Source organism: Aotus nancymaae, unplaced genomic scaffold (assembly GCF_030222135.1).
Source record: "Aotus nancymaae isolate 86718 unplaced genomic scaffold, 86718_ANA_hifiasm-v0.15.2.pri h1tg000260l, whole genome shotgun sequence".
Lineage (NCBI taxonomy): Eukaryota > Metazoa > Chordata > Mammalia > Primates > Aotidae > Aotus > Aotus nancymaae.
This window is the reverse complement of record NW_026988675.1, coordinates 297,197-319,212: the sequence shown is the minus strand read 5'-3', so window position 1 is coordinate 319,212 and position 22,016 is coordinate 297,197. Positions and strand designations below refer to the sequence as shown.

The 22,016-nt window shown below is 61.1% G+C and overlaps 1 long non-coding RNA gene across 1 annotated transcript; it reads left to right on the top strand.

Annotated features, from left to right (window-relative positions):
• Positions 1-1,252: 1,252 nt before the first annotated feature.
• LOC135273091 (uncharacterized) lies at positions 1,253-4,750 on the top strand. The gene is made up of 3 exons (XR_010340954.1): positions 1,253-1,969; positions 3,573-3,656; positions 4,585-4,750. It is a non-coding gene; the product is annotated as an uncharacterized LOC135273091 (long non-coding RNA).
• The last annotated feature ends 17,266 nt before the right edge of the window (positions 4,751-22,016 follow it).

Here is a 22,016-nt window from a genome sequence, read left to right as displayed (position 1 = left end):
TGGGAGGCCGAGGTGGGCAGATAACCTGAGGTCAGGAGTTGAAGACCAGCTTGGTCAATGTGGTGAAACCATGTCTCTACTAAAATACAAAACTCAGCTGAGTGTGGTAGTGCATGCCTGTAATCCCAGCTACTCAGGAGGCTGAGGCAGGAATATTGCTTGAACCCAGGAGGCAGAGACTACAGTGAGCTGAGATTGCACCACTGCATTCTGACCTGGGTGACAGAGCAAGACTCTGTTAAAAAAAAAAAAAGAAAAAAGAAAAAGAAAAAGAAAAAGAGAAAGGGAGGAAGGGAGGAAGAAGGAAAGAAGGAAGGAAGGAAATCATTGGAAAGAAATCTGTCCCAAGCCAGCACCCTGTGAACCCTGAAGATAACCCATATGTGTTATGGCCAGTGTGCAAGTGATTGTCCTGGCACCATGCACGGCAAGTGCTAAACAGGGGTCAGATTTGGGCCACCCTTTCCTGAGTGCTCGGTGGTCCTGGCTGCCACTCAGTAAGGTGTGTTCCCAGGGGGCAGGTCTGAGAAGCAGTGGTGGCGTTCCCTGAGATACTTTGATTGCTCAGCCAGCAACAGCTGCACACGATTAGAGCACAGCCAGGAAGCAGTGAGCAGTGGGGCTGTCAGGGGAGGCGTCCAGGGATTTCCACAGCTGCTGGTCATGTTAGAATAGGTCATGGGACAACGAGCCCGTCTCTGGTCCTTTTCCTTTGAGCTCCCAATAACTGAATCTAGTGACCAACCAAGAACCAGAAGTTCTTGGGCCACAGGCCAGGTGTGGCAAAGTTGTCTGGAGCTCATCCCTGTTCACTAGGACCTCATGCAGTCTCCAGTCAAGGGGACTAGGGATACAGCACATGCACCTCATCAGTCAGGACACACATCCTGACTTGAAGGAGAATAATAAGAGGACCGTCTTCCTATTTGTACGCTACTCTCCTTCCTCTACTGAATAGGAAACCAGTCTTTCCAGACCCTTCCACTGAGAACCAGCAAGAGTCCACACCTGACCCCTGTTCATGAGGTAGTAGACATGGAAAAGAGACAAATTCTTCCTCTCCACAGTAACACAAAGTGCAGAGGACAGGCCATGAGCTAGCAGACAAGAGGAAGTGGGTCTGAAGACCTGAGCTTCCACAAAAGGACGAAGAATTCAGAACAAGCTGGGAAGCCCAGGCCGTGTTGCCTGATCTTCCCCAACTGCCCCCACCCCTGTTAAATGAGAGCCAACAGCCACCTGAACCGACGGAGAAGCCACCTCTGGGGAGGGAGCTGAGAGGCTGCGGCAGTTACAGTAGCTCCAGCCTCGCCCACCCAGAGGCTGTCACTGCGTGCTCTGTCACAGACAACCCACCCAACAGTTTTCTGGCTGAGCCCACTTCTCCCCACTCTTCCCTAAGATCTAGAAACGTCCAGTCCAAATCCCTCTGAACAATATGGAAGGGCACCTTCCAGGTGCCTGAAGACACACAACACAGGGCTCAGACTTGCCTGTCATCCTCCCTGGGCCACCAGCACAACACGATCCCACCACTCCCTACAAAGACACGGCGATGTGACCTGTCCCCCTCTAGAAAGAATCAATACATCCACTCCATCCTTTCCCCTACATGGTGTATTCCCCCGGGCACCTTGGTCCACCTCTAAGGAGCCGTCCTCCCTAACCACAGACTCAGGGTGCCATGGCCCTCCCCAGGTGTGATGTATTTGGGAACATCCAGTGCTTCCTCCCTCCTGGACATCAGCCCTATCAGCTGTCCCCTGGGGCACTGTGAAATTTGAATTCCCAAGGATTTGAAACATGGCAGAGAATTGGATAATGCCCTTGTCCCTACAGACTCACCTCCATTTGAAGCCATCGCCTCAGGCTGGGTGCTGACCACCGCTGTCTGGCAGTTTCTGTGGTGAGAAAAGTCAAGGGCAGGACCCAGAGAGTGACCTGCCTCAACAGATTCTCCTGAGTTCAGGTAGGTCAGGTAAAATTTGAAAGTATGGCAGTTTAGAACATAGGACCCAGACATTCTGCAGAGGGGGAGGGGCGCTGCAGTAAGTACCGGTCGCGGCAGGGGACATTCTGTGCAGGGCTCCAGTCAGTAGGCAAGAGCTGAGCTTCCCTTCCAGCTGGAGGGCAGCAGCACGGACTGTGTGCGCCTCTTTAGGCAACTTTTAAATTGTCCTTCTGACTCACAGCACAAAGCTTCAACCTGATGTCCCCTTTACTTCCGTTCTTTGTCAACAGACCTACTTCTGTGCCCCTCAACCCATGCTCCTTCCCATTTGGGCTCTTTCCCTCTCTTGATGAATCTCAACAGGGGCTGCACTTCCTAAACACAATTTAGGACACTTCCTAAGAAGCCCTGTGTTTGTCAGACGATCCACATCTGGATCCTCTGCCTGGTTCAGGCAGAAAGCCTTTCCTGGAAAGCCTCAGTCTGGGAAAGAGTGGCTCTGTGGCCAGAAAGCCTTTGATTTTGTTTCCCAGCATATTGTGCTTGTATTAAATATTTATTTTTTATCTTTTAAATGACTTGAATTTAACCAAGCAATACTTTTGCATGGTTCGAAATTCAAATTGTGCACAGTGGACTAGGCAGTGACCAGTCTTCCTCCCACTTTTTTCTGTCCACAACATTTTGTTTCCTGTAACAAACGGGTGTTCTGATTCTTTTTCATCTTTCCAGAGATATATTATACAAACGAAAGGATAATGAAGCTGTTTTTGCTGTCTGCAAATGCTTTCAGGTTTTTTTGGGTGAAAGTTGATATATTAATATTAATATGTTCCAGTATTCTGACACTTCCCGTTGGCACTTAGGAAGCATTTGCCCCTTCCTAAGACAATTGGACTCATGCAGGCAGAGTTGCGAGACAACATAACCGGGGCCACACTGCAGGGAAGGCGGCGGATTGCAAGTGTGAAGCCCAGGGTTCTCCCCTCCTTGCTCCGGTTGTGTGAGAAACTCATTTTCTGACTCCTGTCCGATATCCCTCATGAGTTCTCGGTTTGATCCCGATTCTGAATGTGAATGGTCCTTGAGCATTTCTATGAAATGCCTCCACAGTGGCCACTGGGAGGGGAGCGACCTCCACGCAGTGCCTGCCTGTCCGGGTGCTCCCAGGCCTTTTGTCCTCTGAGACAGAGCTGCCTTCTTACACGCAGCCCTCTTCCGCCGTGCAGCTCACCTCGATCTTAGCTGAGAAGATTGGTGGAGAGCAATTGAAGCAAAACGATGGTAAACTTACCGAAACAACGTCCCCAGTAGTGGGGATTCCAGGTGTGCACCACCACACACAGCTAATTTTTGTGTTTTTAGTAAGAGACGGGGTTTCACCATGTTGGCCAGGCTGGTCTCGAACTCCTGACCTCAGGTGGTCTGCCTGCCTTGGCCTCCCAAAGTGCTGGGATTATAGGCGTGAGCCACTATGCCTGGCCTGTTAACGCTAACTTCTGAGTTACTCCTTCCCATTTCCTTTTTTGTATTCCTATTTGCAAATGCTTTGTATCCTTATATATCAAGATCATCTGTGATACTGACTGACTTAATTGGCATCTCCCTTTTGTTTTACAAGTGACGGCCAAAAAATGAGCAAACGGAAAAAGAATTATCCAGATCCAGTTTCCATCATCCAGAAGTATGGTGCTGATGCGCGCAGGTACAGACCGGTGCTTTGCCTTGTGTGTCTTTATTGTTTTATATGTAAGCGTCTCCTACACTATTGGTCCGAATTGTTAGGTTTCGTTTATACTTAGGTTTTTAACAACACATCTCTGTTATGATTTGGGTGTTATGTTGGTGTGCTTGTTGATCTTCAACTCCCCAAATAGTTTTCTAGATGATAAAGGCATTTTTCAACCTAGAGGTCCGTTTGGGGAAGAGGACCTCTGTTGGGTGTTGGTCGAGCTGTCCAAGTCCTCCCCAGGCTAGATGTGGATTGCCTCTGCCTTCCTTCCTTTCTAGGTTCCCTGTCTTGTTGGTATTCGAATTCTCTTTCACCATTTATTTTAATTTTGTACCTACAGAGCCATGTGAGATATATCTATGCTGGAGCTAATATGTGTATGCTAGAGGCTGGTTGTGGTGCTGCCAGAGAAACAAAGCAGGACATGAGTTCTGTGTGTGGAGCAGGGACTTAAGATCAAGGAGGATTTTGCAGAGTGGGATAGAAGATTCTGGGTAAAATGAACAGCTTTAGCATGGCAGTTCCTTCTCAGTACTCATTTTGAGTTTGTGGACAATCATTCAGTCCTAGACAGTTTTACTGTCCTTCCTTCCTGAGGTTTAAAGGAATTAAACCCTGCACTTTCTGACAAGGTTTTAGAATCTCTCTCAATTCTTAATTACTATTTGGTGCAGAGAAGTAATGTTTTCCTAAACTCACTTCGGTTCACTCAAAAACATAATCGAGGACTTAATGTCGTACGTTGGTGCTTATGTTGAAAGTATTGCTGAAAATCAGAAATTCACACTGCCAGCAGTGTTTGGGATTTTTGTTATTTGTTTGTTTAAGTGATTGTAAAAGTTGATTTCCTTATAGTAACTTACCCCAATGTGCAAGTGTTTAACTGATTGTTCATTCCTAGGAAGAAGAAGTAGAATTTCTCTCCAATGAGAACACAGTTAGAAAAAGCCCCAACATGACGGACCAGTGGATCCTGTCCTTCATGCGGTCTCTCATTGGCTTCTTTGAGACTGAAATGGCAGGTGAGTCTCTCTTGGTCTGTCCTCCCAGAACTACTCTCTTTGTAACTGCCCTTTTGGCATGTGTCCGTCTATAAACATAGTGGAAATATTGAGAGAGACAAAATTAAAAAATTACTTCCTTTCACCTCTCAAATGCAGTTTTGGTAAGGCTTGTTAATTGTCGGGATGTCTTTGTTTCAAGGCCCCGGGGAATTCTGACCTGGATCGGTGGCTCACACCTGTAATCCTGGTGTGATCCGGGGGGCCTGGATCTCTGGATAGTTGTCGGTGCCGAGGGGCCTGGGACTGGGTAGGTGCCGGGGTCCAGTGCCTCTGGACAGAGGCAGGTCCTGGGGTCCAGTGGCTCTGGACAGAGGCAGGTCCTGGCGAGCCTGGGTCTCTGGACAGGGGTAGGTGTCGCGGGGCCTGCATCTCTAGACAGGGCTAGATGTGGGGTCCTGGACCGGGGTAGGTGTTGGGGTCCTGGGCCTCTGGACAGGGGTAGGTGCCGGGGCCTGGGTCTGTGGACAGGGGTAGGTGCTGGGGGCCTGGGTCTCTGGACGGGGGTAGGTGCCGGGGCCTGGGTCTCAGGACAGGGGTAGGTGCCGGGGTCCAGGGACTCTGCAGAGAGCTGGGTGCCGGGGGCCCTGGGTCTCTGGACAGGGGTAGGTGCCGGGGAGCCTGGGTCTCTGGACAGGTGTTGGTGCCGGGGTCAAGGGTCTCTGGACAGGGTAGGTGCCAGGGGCCTGGGTCTCTGGACAGGAGTAGGTGTCAAGAGTCCTGGGTCTCTGTACGGGAGTAGGTGCCAGGGGGCCTGGGCCTGGGTAGGTGCCGGGGTCCAGGGTGTCTGGACAGGGTCAGGTGCCGGTGGGCCTTGATCTCTGGACGGGGCCAGGTGCCGGGGTCCTGGGCCTCTGAACGGGGGTATCTGCCGGAGTCCAGGGCCTCTAGACGGAGTAGGTCCCGGGGGACTGGGTTTCTGGACAGGGGTAGGTGCCAGGGGTCTTGGTCCTCTGGACGGGGTAGGTGCCGGGGGCCTGGGTCTCTCGACAAGGGTAAGTGCCTGGGGGCCTGGGCCTCTGGACAGGGGTAGGTGCCGGGGTGCCTGGGCCTGGGTAGGTGCCGGGGTCCAGGGCCTCTGGACAGGGGCAGGGGCCGGGGGCCCTGGGTCTCCGGACAGGGGCAGGTGCGGGGGGCCTGGGTTTCTGAACGGTGGGGGGTAGGTGCCGGGGTGCCTGGGTCTCTGGACAGGGATAGGTGCCGGGCTCCATGGCCTCTGGATGGGGTAGGTGCAGGGGGCCTGGGTGTCTGGACAGGTGTAGGTGCCGGGGGGCCTTGGCCTGGGAAATTGCTGGGGTCCAGGGTGTCTGGACGGGGCAGCTGTCGGGGGCCAGGGTCTCTGAACGCGGGTAGCTGCCGGGGTCCAGGGCCTCTGCACAGGGGTAGGTGCCTGGGGGCCTGGGTCTCTGGACAGGGGTATGTGCCGGGGTGCAGGGCCTCTGGGCAGGGGTAGGTGCCCTCGGAGGCCTGGGTCCCTGGACGGGGTAGGTGCTGGGGGCCTGGTTCTCTGGACAGGGGTAGGTGCTTGGGGGCCTTGGTCTCTGGACACGGATAGGTGCGCGGTCCTGGAAGGGGGTAGGTGTTAGGGGTCCTCGGCCTCTGGACAGGGGCAGGTGCAGGGATCCAGGGCCTCTGGACAGGGGCAGGTGCCGATGGTCTGGGGCTCTGGACAGGGGTAGGTGCCGGGGGGCCTGAGTCTCTAGAAACTGGTAGGTGCCGGGGTCTGGGTCTCTGAACAGGGGTAGGTGCCAGGGGCCTGGGTCTCTGGACAGGGGCTGGTGCCGAGGAGCCTGGGTCTCTGGACAGGGGCAGGGACCGAGGTCCAGGGCCTCTGGACAGGGCTAGGTGCTGGAGGCCCTAGGTCTCTGACCCGGGGTAGGTGCCGAGGGGCCTGGGACTTAGTAGGTGCTGGGCTCTAGGGCCTCTGAACAGACGCAGTTGCCGGGGGCCTGTGTCTCTAGACAGGGGTAGGTGCCGGAGTACAGATCCTCTGGACAGGGTAGGTGCCGCGGGCCTGGGTCTCTGGACAGGGTTAGGTGCCAGGGGTCCTGAGTCTCTGGACGGGGGTAAGTGCCGGGGGGCCTGGGCCTGGGTAGGTGCCAGGGTCCAGGGCCTCTGGACAGGGCTAGGTGCAGGGGGACCTGGGTCTCTGGACACGGACAGATGCCGGGGACCTGGGTCTGTGGACAGGGGTAGGTTCCGGGGTCCTGAGTCTCTGGACAGGGGTAGGTGCCGGGGGGCCTGGGTGTCTGGACAGGGGTAGGTGCCGCGGGGCATGGGTCTCTGGACAGGGGTAGGTACCGGGGTCCAGGGCCTCTGGACAGGGTAGGTGTCGGGGGCCTGGGTCTCTGGACAGGCGTAGGTGCCAGGGGTCCAGGGCCTCTGGACAGGGGTAGATGCCGGGGGACCTGGGCCTGGGAAGGTGCTGGGGTCCAGGGCCTCTGGACCGGGGCACATGCCGAGGGGAGTGGGTCTCTGGACAGGGGCAGGTGCCGGGGGCCTGGGACTCTGAACGGGGGTAGGTGCCGGGAGGCCTGGGTCTCTCGATGTGGGTAGGTGCCGGGATCCAGGGCCTCTGGACAGGGTAGATGCCGGGGGCCTGGGTCTCTGGACAGAGGTAGGTGCCGGGGTCCTGGGTCTCTGGACAGGGGCAGTTGCCGGGCGCCTGGGTCTCTGGACAGGAGTAGGTGCTGGGGGGCCTGGGTCTCTGAACAGGGGTAGGTGTGGGGGGTCCTGGGTCTCTGGAAGGGGCAGGTGCCGGGGGCCTAGGTCACTGAACGGGGTTAGATTCTGGGTGGCCTGGGACTCGGTAGGTGCTGGGGTCCAGGGCCTCTGGACAGCGGCAGGTGTCGGGGCCTGGATCTCTGGACAGGGGTACGTGCCGGGGTCCAGGGCCTCTGGACAGGGGTAGGTGGCGGGATGGGGGGGGCTGTGTCTCTGGACAGGGGTAGGTGCCGGGTTCCTGCGTCTGTGGACAGGGGTAGTTTCCGGGGGGCCTGGGTCTCTGGACAGGGGCAGGTGCCGGGGGGCCTCGGTCTCTGGACAGGGTTAGGTGTCAGGGGGCCTGAGTCTCTGGACAGGGGTAGGTGCCGGGTTCCAGGGCGTCTCTATGAGGTAGGTGCCTGGGTTCCTGGGTCTCTGGACAGGGGTAGGTGCCGCGATCCTGGGTCTCTGGGCAAGGGCAGGTGCCGGGGTCAAGGGCCTCTGGGCAGTGGTTTGTGCCAGGGGTCCTGGGTCTCTGGAAAGGATAGTTGCCGGTGGTCGGGGTCTCTGGACAAGGGTAGGTACAGGGGGTCCTGGGTCTGTGGACAGGTGTAGGTGCCTGGAGTCTGGGTCTCTGGACAGGGGTAGGTGCCGGGGTCCAGGGCTCCTGGACAAGGCTAGGTTCCCAGGGGCCTGGGTCTCAGGACAGGGGTAGGTGCCATGGGGCCTGGGTCCGTGGAAGGGGCAGGATCCGGAGGCCTGGGTCTCTCAACGGGGGTAGGTTCTGGGGGTCCTGGGTCACTGAACAGGGGTAGGTTCCAGGGTTCCTGGGTCTCTGGACGGGGGTAGGTACCGGGGGACCTGGACCTGGGTAGGTGTCGGGGTCCAGGGCAGGTGTCGGGGTCCAGGGCCTCTGGATAGGGCCAGGACCCGGGGGGACTTGGTCTCTGGACAGGGGTAGGTGCCGGGGGCCTGGGTCTCTGAACGGGGGTAGGTGCCAGAGTCCTGGGTCTCTGGACAGGGTAGGTGCCGGGGGCCTGGGCCTCCTAACAGGGGCAGTTGCTAGGGGGTCTGGGCCTCCGGACAGGGGCAGGTGCCGGGGGGCCTGGGTCTCCGGACTGAGGCATGGGCCGGTTTGCTCGGGACCCCGGACAGCGGCAGGGGCCCGGGGGGCCTGGGACTCCAGACAGCGGTAGGTGCCGGGTGGCCTGGGTCTCCGGATAGGGATAGGTGCTGAGGGGCTTGAGTCTCTGGGAGGGGCAGGTTCTGGGCGGGGTCACTGAACGGGGGTATGCGTCGGGGGGCCTGGTTCTTTGGACAGGGGCAGGTGCCGGGGACTTGGATCTCTGAACGCGGGTAGGTGCCGGGGGCCTGGGTCTTTGGACAGAAATAGGCGCCAGGGTCCGGGGCCTCTGGACAGGGCTAGGTGCCTGGGGCCTGGGTCTCTGGACAGGGGTAGGTGCCAGGGGTCCTGGGTCTCTGGACGGGGTAAGTGCCGGGGCCCTGTGTCTCTGGACAGGGGTAGGTGCCGGGGGGCCTGGGTCTGTGGACAAAGGCAGGTGCAGGGGTCCAGGGCCTCTGGACAGGGCTAGTTTCCGGGGGGCCTGGGTCTCTGGAGAGGGGTAGGTGCCCGAAAGCCTGGGTCTCTGGACAGGGCTAGGTGCCTGGGGCCTGGGTCTCTGGACAGGGGTAGGTGCCAGGGGTCCTGGTTCTCTGGACGGTGTAAGTGCTGGGGCCCTGTGTCTCTGGACAGGGGTAGGTGTCGGGGGGCCTGGGTCTGTGGACAGAGACAGGTGCCGGGGTCCAGGGCCTCTGGACAGGGCTAGTTTCCGGGGGGCCTGGGTCTCTGGAGAGGGGTAGTTGCCCGAAGTCTTGGGTCTCTGGACAGGGGTAGGTGCCGGGGGTCCTTGGCGTGGGTAGGTGCCAGGGTCCAGGGCCTCTGGACAGGGTCAGGTGCCAGGTGGCCTGGGTGTCTGGACAGGGTTCGGTGCCAGGGGGCCTGGGTCTCTGGACAGGTGTAGGTGCCGTGGTCCAGGGCCTCTGGACAGTGTAGGTTCCGGGGGCCTGGGTCTCTGGACACGGGTAGGAGCCAGGGGACCTGGGCCTGGGTAGGTGCCGGCGTCCGGGGCCTCTGGACAGGGGCAGGTGCCGGGTTCCTGGGTCTCTGGACAGGGGTAGGTGCCAGAGGGCCTGGGTCTCTGGACGGGGGTAGGTTCCGGTGTCCAGGGCCTCTGGGCGGCATTAGGTGCTGGGGTCCTGGGTCTGTAGACGGGGCTAGGAGCCAGGGGGCCAGGATCTCTGGACGGGGGCAGGTTCTGGCGGGCCTGGGTATCTGGACAGGGTTAGCTCCCGGGGTCCACGGCCTCTGGACAGGGCAAGGTGCCGGGGGGCCTGTGTCTCTGGACAAGGGTAGGTGCCGGGGTCCAGGGCCTCTGGACAAGGGCAGGTGCCGGGGGGCCTGGGTCTCTGGACAGGATCAGATACTGGGGATCATGGGGCTCTGGACAGGTTTAGGTGTTGGGGGGCCTGGGTCTCTGGACAGGGGTAGTTGCCAGGCGTCCTGGACCTCTGGACAGAGTAGGTGCTGGAGGCCTGGGTCTCTGGACAGGGGCAGGTGCCAGGGGGCCTTGGACTCCGGACAGGGGTAGGTTCCGGGGAGCCTGGGTCTCTCAACAGGGGCAGGTACCGGAGGGCCTGGGTCTCTGGACACGAGCAGGTGCCGGGGGGCCTTGGTCTCTGGACAGGGGAAGGTGCCGTGGTCCAGGTCCTCTGGACAGGGGCAGGTGCCGGAGGGCCTGAGTCTCTGGACAGGGATAGGTCCCAGGGTCCATGGCCTCTGGACAGGGCAAGGTGCCGGGGGGCCTGTGTCTCTGGACAAGGGTAGGTGCCAGGGGGCCTGGGTCTCTGGGCAGGGTTAGGTGTCGGGGGGCCTCGGTCTCCGGACAGGGGTAGGTGCCGGAGTCCAGATCCTCTGGACAGGGTAGGTGCCGGGGGCCTGGGTCTTTGGACAGGGTTAGGTGCCAGGGGTCCTGAGTCTCTGGATGGGGGTAAGTGCCGGGGGGCCTGGGCCTTGGTAGGTGCCAGGGTCCAGGGCCTCTGGACAGGGGTAGGTGCAGGGGTACCTGGGTCTCTGGACACGGACAGATGCTGAGGACCTGGGTCTCTGGACAGGGGTAGGTGCCAGGGGCTGGGTCTCTGGACAGGGGTAGGTGCCGGGGGGCCTGGGTCTCTGGACCCGGGTAGGTGCCGGGGGCGTGGATCTGTGGACAGGTGTAGATGCCGGGGTCCTGAGTCTCTGGACAGACGTAGGTGCCGGGGGTCCTGGGTCTCTGGACAGGGGTAGGTGCCGTGGGGCATGGGTCTCTGGACAGGGGCAGGTGCCGGGGGGCCTGGATCTCTGGACAGGGGCAGGTGACGGGGGCCTGGGTCTCTGGACAGGGGTAGGTGCCGGTGGCCTGGGTCTCTGGAGAAGGTTAGGTGCCAGGTTTCCTGGATCTCTGGACAAGGTAGGTTCCGGGGGCCTGTGTCTCTGGACAGGGGTAGGTGCCGGGGTCCACGGCCTCTGGACAGTGGCAGGTGCCGGGGGGCCTGGGTGTTTGGACAGAGGTAGGGGCCGAGGGGCCTGTGTCTCCAGAAAGGGATAGGTGCTGGGGTGCCTGGGCCTGGGTAGGTGCCACGGTCCAGGGCCTCTGGACAGGGGTAGGTGCCGGGGGACCGGGGTCTCCGGGGGGGGCAGGTGCCGGGGGCCTGGGTCTCTGAAGGAGGATAGGGACCGGGGGGCCTGGGTCTCCGGACAGGGGTAGGTGCCGGAGTACAGATCCTCTGGACAGGGTAGGTGCCGCGGGCCTGGGTCTCTGGACAGGGTTAGGTGCCAGGGGTCCTGAGTCTCTGGACGGGGGTAAGTGCCGGGGGGCCTGGGCCTGGATAGGTGCCAGGGTCCAGGGCCTCTGGACAGGGCTAGGTGCAGGGGGACCTGGGTCTCTGGACACGGACAGATGCCGGGGACCTGGGTCTGTGGACAGGGGTAGGTGCTGGGGTCCAGGGCCTCTGGAAAGGTGCAGGTTCCCAGGGGCCTGGGTCTCTTGACAGGGGCAAATGCGGGGGCACCTGGGTCTCTGGACAGGGATAGGTGCCGGGGGCCCTGGGTCTCTGGACAGGGATAGGTGCCCGGGGGCCTGAGTCTCCGGACATGTGTAGGTGCCGGGGTCCTGGGTCTCTGTATAGGGGTAGATGCCGGGGGCCTGGGTCTCTGGACAGGGGTAGGTGCCGGGGGGCCTGGGTCTCTGGACAGGGGTAGGAGCTGGGGCCTGAGCCTGGGTAGGTGCTGGGGTCCAGGGCCTCTCGACAGGGGCAGGTGCCAGGGTTCTGGGTCTCTAGACAGGATACGTGCCGTAGGCCTGGGTCTCTGGACAGGGGTAGGTGACGGAGGGCCTGTGTGTCTGGACAGGGGTAGGTACCAAGGGGCCTGAGACTGGGTAGGTGCCGGAGAGCCTGGGCCTCTTGACAGGTGCAGGTGCCGGGGGTTTGGGTCTCTGGACAGGGGCAGAGACTGGCTGAGCAGAAGCTCTTTCGTTAGATCCCATTTATCAATTTTGACTTTTGTTGCAGTGGCTTTTGCTGTTTTAGTCATGAAGTCTTTGCCCTTGCCTATGTCCTGGATGAGATTGCTTAGGTTTTCTTCTAGGGTATTTATAGTTTTAGTTTTTATGTCTGCGTCTTTAATCCATCTTAATTTTTGTATAAGATGTAAGGAATGGGTCTAGTTTCTGTTTTCTGCATATGGCTAGCCAGTTTTCCCAGCACCATTTATTAAATTGGGAACCCTTTCCCCATTGCTTGTTTTTGACAGGTTTGTGGAAGATCAGATGGTTGTGGACGCGTGGTGTTATTTCTGAGGTCTCTGTTCTGTTCCTTTGGTCTACATATTTAGTTCGTACCAGTACCATGCTGTTTGGGTTACTGTATCTCTTTAGAACAGTCTGAAGTCAGGGAGTGTGATCCCTCCAGCTTTGTTCTTTTGACTTAGGATTGTCTTGGCTATACGGGCTCTTTTTTGGTTTCCTATGAAATTTGAAGTAGTTGTTTCTGGTTTTGTGAAGAAAATCAGTGGTAGCTTGAGGGGAATAGCACCGAATTTATAAATCACTTTGGGCAGTATGGCCATTTTCACGATAATGATTCCTTCGACCCACGAGCATGGAATGTTTTCCCATTTGTTTGTGTCCTCTCTTATTTCTTTGAGCAGTGGTTTGTAGTTCTCCTTGAAGAGGTCTTTCACTTCCCTTGTAAGTTGCATTCCTAGGTATTTTCTTTGTAACAATTGTGAATGGGAGTTCACTCAAGGTTTGGCTCTCTGCTTGCCTGAGATGATGGGGTTTTGTAAATACACACTCATGTTGTCTGCAAACAGAGACAATTTGATGTCCTCTCTTCCTGTTTGAATACACTTTGTTTCTTTTTTTTGGCTTGATTTCTCTGGCCAGAACTTCCAATACTATGTTGAATAGGAGTGGTGAAAGAGGACATCCTTGTCTTGTGCTGGATTTCAAAGGGAATGATTCCAGCTTTTGCCCATTCATTATGGTACTGGCTATGGGTTTGTCATTAATAGCTCTTACTATTTTGAGACAGTTCTGTCAACACCTAGTTTATTGAGAGTTTTTAGCATGAAAGGGTGTTGAATTTTATCAAAGACCTTTTCTGCATCTATTGAGATAATCGTGTTTTTTTTTTTTTGGTTGTTGGTTCTGTTTATGTGATGGATTACGTTTATTGATTTGCATGTGTTGAACCAGCCTTGCATCCCAGGGATGAAGCCCACTTGATTGTAATGGATAAGCTTTTTGATGTGCTGCTGGATTCGGTTTGCCAGTATTTTATTGAGGATTTTCAAATCAATGTTCATCAGCAATATCGGCCTGAAACTTTCTTTTTTTGTTGTCTCTCTGCCAGGTTTTGAAATCAGGATGATGCTGGCCTCATAAAACGAGTTAGGGAGGAGTCCCTCTTTTTCTATTGTTTGGAATAGTTTAGAAGGGATGGTACCAGCTCTTCTTTGTACCTCTGGTAGAATTTGGCTGTGAATCCATCTGGTCCTGGGCTTTTTTTGGTTAGTGGGCTATTCATTACTGCCTCAATTTCAGAAGTTCTTATTGGTGTATTTAGGGATTCGATGTCTTCCTGGTTTAGTCTTGGGAGGGTGTATGTGTCCAGGAATTTATCCATTTCTTCTAGATTTGCTGGTTTATTTGTGTAGAGGTGTTTATAGTATTCTCTGATGGTAGTTGTATTTCTGTGGGATCAGTGGTGATATCTCTTTTATCATTTCTGTGTGTCTATTTGATTCTTTTTTCTTCATTAGTTTTTTTCGTGATCTATCTATTTTGCTAACTTTTCACAAAACATTATCATCAAACTGAACAGGTAGCCTACAAAATGGGAGAAAATTTTTGCAATTTATCCAGGCCTGGGCCTGGGTAGGTGCCGTGGTCCAGGGCCTCTGGATAGGGCAAGGTGCCGGAGGCCTGGGTTTCTGGACAGGCGTAGGTGCCGGGGTCCTGGGTCTCTGGACAGGTGTAGGAGCCAGGGTCCTGGGTCTCTGGACAGGGGTAGGTGCCTAGGGGCCTCCGTCTCTGGACAGGGATAGGTGCCGGGGGGCTGAGCCTGGGTAGGTGCCGGGGTCCAGGGCCTCCGGACCGGGGCATGTGCCGGGGGGACTGGGTCTCCGGACAGGGGTAGGTGCCGGGGGGCCTGGGTCTCTGGACAGGGTAGGTGCCGGAGGGCCTGGGTCTCTGGACAGGGATAGGTGCCGGCGTCCAGGGCCTCTGGACAGGGCAAGGTGCCGGGGGGCCTGTGTCTCTGGACAAGGGTAGGTACCGGGGGGCCTGGGTCTCATGGACAGGGTCAGGTTCTGGGGCACCTGGGTCTCTGGACAGGGTTAGGTGTCGAGGGGCTTGGGTCTCTGGACAGGGGAAGGTGCCGGGGTCCAGGGCCTCTTCACAGGGACAGGTGCCGGAGGAACTGGGTCTCTGGACAGGGATAGGTGCCGGGGTCCAGGGTCTCTGGACAGGGCAAGGTGCCGGGGGGCCAGTGTCTCTGGACAAGGGTAGGTGCCGGGGAGCCTGGGTCTCTGGACAGGGGCAGGTGCCGGGGTCCTGGGTCTCTGAACAGGTGTAGGTGCCGGGGTCCTGGGTCTCTGGACAGGGGTAGGTGCCGGGGGCCTGCGTCTCTGGACAGGGATAGGTGCCGGGGTGCTGAGCCTAGGTAGGTGCCGGGGTCTAGGACCTCCGGACAGGGGCAGGTGCCCGGGGGCCTGGGTCTCCGGACAGGGGTAGGTGCCGGGGGGCCTGGGTCTCTGGACAGGGTAGGTGCCGGGGGGCCTGGGTCGCTCGACAGGGGCAGGTGCCGGGGGGCCTGGGTCTCTGGACAGGGGCAGGTGCGGGGTTCCCTGGGTCTCTGGACAGGGGTAGGTGCTGGGTGGCCTGGGCCTGGGTAGGTGCTGGGGTCCAGGGCCTCTGGACATGGACAGGTGCCGAGGGGCCTGGGTCTCTGGACAGGGGTAGGTGCGGGGGGCCTGGGTCTCTGGATAGGGGTAGGTGCCTGTGGGCCTGGGCCTGGGTAGGTGCCAGGGTCCAGGGCCTCTGGACAGCGGCAGGTGCCTTGGGGCCTGTGTCTCTGGAAAGAGGTAGGTGTCGGGGTCCTGGGTCTCCGGACAAGGATAGGTGTCGGGGGCCTGGGCTTGGGTAGGTGCCTGGCGGCCTGGGTTTCTGGACAGTGTTACATGCCGGGGTCCAGGGCCTCTGGACAGTGGTAGGTGCCTAGGACCTGGGTCTCTGGACAGGGATAGGTGCAAGGGGTCCTGGGTCTCTGGACGGGGTAAATGCGGCGGGCCTGTGTCTCTGGACAGGGGTCGGTGCCAGGGGGCCTGGGTCTGTGGACAGGGGTAGGTACCGGGGTCCAGGGTTAATGGACAGGGCTAGTTGCTGGGCGGCCTGGGTCTCTGGACAGGGGTAGGTCCCGGGGAGATTGTGCCTGGGTAGGTGCTGGGGTCCAGGGCCTCTGGACAGAGGCAGGTGGCGGGGCACCTAGGTCTCTGGACAGGACTAGGTGCCGGGGGGCCTGGGTCTTTGGACAGGGGTAGGTGCCGGGGGCCTGGGTCTCTGGACAGGGGTAGGTGGCGGGGTCCAGGGCCTCTGGGCGGGCGTAGGTGCCGTCAGCCTGTGTCTGTGGACGGGGATAGGTGCCGGGGGCCTGGGTCTCTGGACGGGAGTAGGTGCCAGGGGCCTGGGTACTGTGTCTCTGGACGGGGGTACGTGCCAACATCCAGTGCATCTAGACGGGGGTAGGTGCCGGGGATCTGGGTCTCTTGACTGGGGTAGGTGCCAGTGGTCCTGGTTCTCTGGACAGGGTAGATGCCGGGGGCCTTTGTCTCTGGACAGGGGTAGGTGCTGGGATCCTGGGTCTCTGGACTGGGGAAGGTGCCGGAGGGCTTGGGTCTCTGGACAGGGGCAGGTGCCGGGGGGCATGGGTCTTTGGACAGGGGCAGTTGCCGGGGGTCCAGGGCCTCTGGACAGGGGCAGGTGCCCGCGCGCCTGGGTCTCTGGACAGGAGCAGGTGCCGGGGGGCCTGGGTCTCTGGACAGGTTCACGTGCCGGGGCGCCTGGGTCTCTGGACAGGGGCAGGTGCCGCAGGGCCTGGGTCTCTGGACAGGGGTAGGTGCCGGGGTCCTGCGTCTGTGGACAGGAGTAGTTTCCGGGGGGCCTGGGTCTCTGGACAGGGGCAGGTGCCGGGGGGCCTCGGTCTCTGGGCAGGGTTAGGTGTCGGGGGGCCTGAGTCTCTGGACAGGGGTAGGTGCCGGGGTCCAGGGCGTCTGTACGAGGTAGGTGCCTGGGTTCCTGGGTCTCTCGACAGGGGTAGGTGCCAGAGTTCCTGGGTCTCTGGACAGGGGTAGGTGCCGCGGTCCTGGGTCTCTGGGCAAGGGCAGGTGCCGGGGTCAAGGGCCTCTGGGCAGTGGTATGTGCCAGGGGTCCTGGGTCTCTGGAAAGGATAGTTGCCAGTGGTCGGGGTCTCTGGACAAGGGTAGGTACAGGGGGGCCTGGGTCTGTGGACAGGTGTAGGTGCCTGGAGTCTGGGTCTCTGGACAGGGGTAGGTGCCAGGGTCCAGGGCTCCTGGACAAGGCTAGGTTCCCAGGGGCCTGGGTCTCAGGACAGGGGTAGGTGCTGTGGGGCCTGGGTCCGTGGAAGGGACAGGATCCGGAGGCCTGGGTCTCTCAACGGGGGTAGGTTCTGGGGGTCCTGGGTCACTGAACAGGGGTAGGTGCCGGGGTTCCTGGGTCTCTGGACGGGGGTAGGTTCCGGGGGACCTGGGCCTGGGTAGGTGTCGGGGTCCAGGGCCTCTGGATAGGGCCAGGACCCGGGGGTCCTTGGTCTCTGGACAGGGATAGGTGCCGGGGACCTGGGTCTCTGAACGGGGGTAGGTGCCAGGGTCCTGGGTCTCCGGACAGGGTAGGTGCCGGGGGCCTGGGCCTCCTAACAGGGGCAGTTGCTAGGGGGTCTGGGCCTCCGGACAGGGGCAGGTGCCGGGGGGCCTGGGTCTCTGGACAGAGGCATGGGCCGGTTTGCCCGGGACCCCGGAAAGCGGCAGGGGCCCGGGGGGCCTGGGACTCCAGACAGGGGTAGGTGCCGGGTGGCCTGGGTCTCCGGATAGGGATAGGTGCTGAGGTGCTTGAGTCACTGGGAGGGGCAGGTTCTGGGCGGGGTCACTGAACGGGGGTATGCGTCGGGGGGCCTGGTTCTTTGGACAGGGGCAGGTGCCGGGGGCCTGGATCTCTGAACGCGGGTAGGTGCCGGGGGCCTGGGTCTTTGGACAGAAATAGGCACCGGGGTCCGGGGCCTCTGGACAGGGCTAGGTGCCTGGGGCCTGGGTCTCTGGACGGGGTAGGTGCCAGGGGTCCTGGGTCTCTGGACGGGGTAAGTGCCGGGGCCCTGTGTCTCTGGACAGGGGTAGGTGCTGGGGGGCCTGGGTCTGTGGACAAAGGCAGGTGAAGGGGTCCAGGGCCTCTGGACAGGGCTAGTTTCCGGGGGGCCTGGGTCTCTGGAGAGGGGTAGGTGCCCGAAAGCCTGGGTCTCTGGACGGGGCTAGGTGCCTGGGGCCTGGGTCTCTGGACAGGGGAAGGTGCCAGGGGTCCTGGTTCTCTGGACGGTGTAAGTGCTGGGGCCCTGTGTCTCTGGACAGGGGTAGGTGTCGGGGGGCCTGGGTCTGTGGACAGAGACAGGTGCCGGGGTCCAGGGCCTCTGGACAGGGCTAGTTTCCGGGGGGCCTGGGTCTCTGGAGAGGGGTAGTTGCCCGAAGTCTTGGGTCTCTGGACAGGGGTAGGTGCCGGGGGTCCTTGGCGTGGGTAGGTGCCAGGGTCCAGGGCCTCTGGACAGGGTCAGGCGCCAGGTGGCCTGGGTGTCTGGACAGGGTTCGGTGCCAGGGGGCCTGGGTCTCTGGACAGGTGTAGGTGCCGTGGTCCAGGGCCTCTGGAGAGGGTAGGTTCCGGGGGCCTGGGTCTCTGGACACGGGTAGGAGCCTGGGGACCTGGGCCTGGGTAGGTGCCGGCGTCTGGGGCCTCTGGACAGGGGCAGGTGCCGGGTTCCTGGGTCTCTGGACAGGGGTAGGTGCCAGAGGGCCTGGGTCTCTGGACAGGGATAGGTCCCGGGGTCCACGGCCTCTGGACAGGGCAAGGTACCGGGGGGCCTGTGTCTCTGGACAAGGGTAGGTGCCGGGGTGCCTGGGCCTGGGTAGGTGCCGGGGTCCAGGGCCTCTGGACAAGGGCAGGTGCCGGGGGCCTGGGTCTCTGGACAGGATCAGATACTGGGGATCATGGGGCTCTGGACAGGGTTAGGTGTTGGGGGGCCTGGGTCTCTGGACAGGGGTAGGTGACAGGGGTCCTGGACCTCTGGACAGAGTAGGTGCCGGGGGCCTGGGTCTCTGGACAGGGGCAGGTGCCAGGGGGCCTTGGACTCCGGACAGGGGTAGGTTCCGGGGGCCCTGGGTCTCTGGAGAGGGTAGGTTCCGGGGAGCCTGGGTCTCTCAACAGGGGCAGGTACCGGAGGGCCTGGGTCTCTGGACACGGGCAGGTGCCGGGGGGCCTTGGTCTCTGGACAGGGGAAGGTGCCGGGGTCCAGGTCCTCTGGACAGGGGCAGGTGCCGGAGGGCCTGGGTCTCTGGACAGGGATAGGTCCCAGGATCCATGGCCTCTGGACAGGGCAAGGTGCTGGGGGGCCTGTGTCTCTGGACAAGGGTAGGTGCCAGGGGGCCTGGGTCTCTGGGCAGGGTGAGGTGTCGGGAGGCCTCGGTCTCCGGACAGGGGTAGGTGCCGGAGTTCAGATCCTCTGGACAGGGTAGGTGCCGGGGTCTGGGTCTATGGACAGGGTTAGGTGCCAGGGGTCCTGAGTCTCTGGATGGGGGTAAGTGCCGGGGGGCCTGGACCTTGGTAGGTGCCAGGGTCCAGGGCCTCTGGACAGGGGAAGGTGCAGGGGGACCTGGGTCTCTGGACACGGACAGATGCTGGGGACCTGGTTCTCTGGACAGGGGTAGGTGCCGGGGGCCTGGGTCTCTGGACCCGGGTAGGTGCCGGGGGCGTGGATCTCTGGACAGGTGTAGGTGCCGGGGTCCTGAGTCTCTGGACAGACGTAGGTGCCGGGGGTCCTGGGTCTCTGGACAGGGGTAGGTGCCGTGGGGCATGGATCTCTGGACAGGGGCAGGTGCCGGGGGGCCTGGATCTCTGGACAGGGGCAGGTGACGGGGGCCTGGGTCTCTGGACAGGGGTAGGTGCCGGTGGCCTGGGTCTCTGGTGAAGGTTAGGTGCCAGGTTTCCTGGATCTCGGGACAAGGTAGGTTCCGGGGGCCTGTGTCTCTGGACAGGGGTAGGTGCCGGGGTCCACGGCCTCTGGACAGTGGCAGGTGCCGGGGGTCCTGGGTGTTTGGACAGAGGTAGGGGCCGAGGGTCCTGTGTCTCTAGAAAGGGATAGGTGCTGGGGGGCCTGGGCCTGGGTAGGTGCCACGGTCCAGGGCCTCTGGACAGGGGTAGGTGCCGGGGGACCAGGGTATCCGGGAGGGGCAGGTGCCGGGGGCCTGGGTCTCTGAAGGAGGATAGGAACCGGGGGGCCTGGGTCTCCGGACAGGGGTAGGTGCCGGAGTACAGATCCTCTGGACAGGGTAGGTGCTGGGGGCCTGGGTCTCTGGACAGGGTTAGGTGCCAGGGGTCCTGAGTCTCTGGACGGGGGTAAGTGCCGGGGAGCCTGGGCCTGGGTAGGTGCCAGGGTCCAGGGCCTCTGGACAGGGCTAGGTGCAGGGGGACTTGGGTCTCTGGACACGGACAGATGCCGGGGACCTGGGTCTGTGGACAGGGGTTGGTTCCGGGGTCCTGAATCTCTGGACAGGGGCATGTGCCGGGGGGCCTGGGTCTGTGGACACGGGTAGGTTCCGGGGGACCTGTGTCTCTGGACAGAGGCAGGTGCCGGGGGGCCTGAGTCTCTTGACACGGGTACGTGCCGGGGGTCTTTGCTCTCTGGACAGGGGTAGGTGCCGGGGGGCCGGGGTCTCTGGACAGGGGTAGGTGCCGGGGGGCCTGGGTCTCTGGATGGGGGCATGTGCCGGGGGGCCTGTGTCTCTGGACAGGGGTAGCTGCTGGGGGCGGGTGTCTCTGGGCAGGTGTAGGTGCCAGGGGTCCTGAGTCTCTGGACAGGGGAGGTGCCGGGGGCCCGGGTCTCAGGACAGGGGTAGGTGCCGTGGTCCTGAGTCTCTGGACAGGGTTAAGTGCCGGAGGCCTGGGTCTCTGGACAGGTGTAGGTGCCGGGACGCCTTGGTCTTTGGATAGGGGTAGGTGCTGCGGGGCCTGGGTCTCTGGAAGGGGTAGGTGCCTTGGTCTCTGTATAGGGGTAGGTGCTGGGGGGCCTGGGTCTCTGGAAGGGGCAGGTGCCGGGGGCCTAGGTCTCTGAACGGTGGTTGTTGCCAGGGGGCCTGGGTCTCTGGACGGGTAGGTGCCAGTGGTCCTTGGTCTCTGGACGGGGGCAGGTGCCAGGGGGCCTGGGCCTCGGTAGGTGCCGGATTCCAGGGCCTCTGGACAGGGAAAGGTGCTGGGGGGACTGGGTCTCTGGACAGGGGCTGGTTCCGGGGGCCTGGGTCTCTGAATGGGGATAGGTGCCGGGATCCAGGGCCTCTGGACAGAGGTAGGTGACGGGGGCCTGTGTCTCCGGACAGGGTAGGGGCTGGGGGCCTGGTTCTCTGGAAAGGGTTAGGTGTCGGGGTCCTGGGTCGCTGATCAGGGGTAGGTGTTGCGGTCCTGTGCCTCTGGACAGGGGTAGGTATTGGGGGACCTGGGTCTTTAGACAAGGGTAGGTGTGGGTTCCTGGGCCTCTGGACAGGGGCAGGTGCCGGGGTCCAGGGCCTCTCGACAGGGGCACGTGCCGTGGGGCCTGGGTCTCTGAACAGGGGTAGGTGCCGGGGGCCTGGGTCTCTGGACAGGGGCTGGTGCCGGGGGCCTGGGTCTCTCAACGGGGGTAGGTGCCTGGGGCCTGGGTCTCTGGACAGGGACAGGTGCCTGGGGGCCTGGGACTCGACATGGGTAGGTCCCGGGATCCAGGGCCTCTGGATACGGGCAGGTTCCGGGGGGCCTGGGTCTCTTGACAGGGGCAAATGCAGAGGCACCTGGGTCTCTGGACAGGGATAAGTGCTGGCTGGCCTGAGTCTGGGGACAGGGGTAGGTTCCCGGGGGGCCCGGGTCTCTGGACAGGGGTACGTGCCGGGGTCCAGGGCCTCTGCACAGGGCTAGGTGCCGGGGGCCCTGGGTCTCTGGACAGGGTAGGTGCCGGGGGCCTGGGTCTCTGGACAGGGGTAGGTGCCTGGGGGCCTGGGTCTCTGGACATGGGTAGGTGCGGGGTGCTGGACAGGGGTTGGTGTTGGGGGACCTCGGCCTCTGTACAGGGGTAGGTGTTGGGGGACCTTGGTCTCTGGACACGGGTAGGTGCGGGGTCCTGGGCTTCTGGACAGAGGCAGCTGCCGGGGGTTGGGGTCTTTCAACAGGGGCAGATGCCGAGGGGCCTAGGCCTTGGTAGGTGCCGGTGTCCAGGGCCTCTGAACAGGGGCAGGTGCCGGGGTTTAGGTCTCTGTACAGGGGCAGGTGCCGGGGGGGCCTGGGTCTGTGGACAGGGGAAGGTGCCGGGGGGGCTGGGTGTCTGGACAGTGGTAGGTGTCGGTGGGGCTGGGTGTCTGGATAGTGGTAGGTGCCGGGGGGCCTGGGTCTCTGGACAGGGGTAGGTGCCGGGGGGCCTGGGTCTCTGCACAGGGGTATGTGCCGGGGGGCCTGGGTCTCTGCACAGGGGTAGGTGCCGGGGGGCCCGGTTCTCTTGACAGGTACAGGGGCCGGGGGGCCTGGGTATCCGGACAGGGGTACCCTGGCCAGGGTCCAGGGCATCTGGACATGTTCAGGTGCCGCGGGCATGGGTCTTTTCACACGGGCAGATGCGGGGGCGCGTATGTCTCTGGACAGAGGTAGGTGCTGGAGGGCCTGCGTCTCTGGACAGG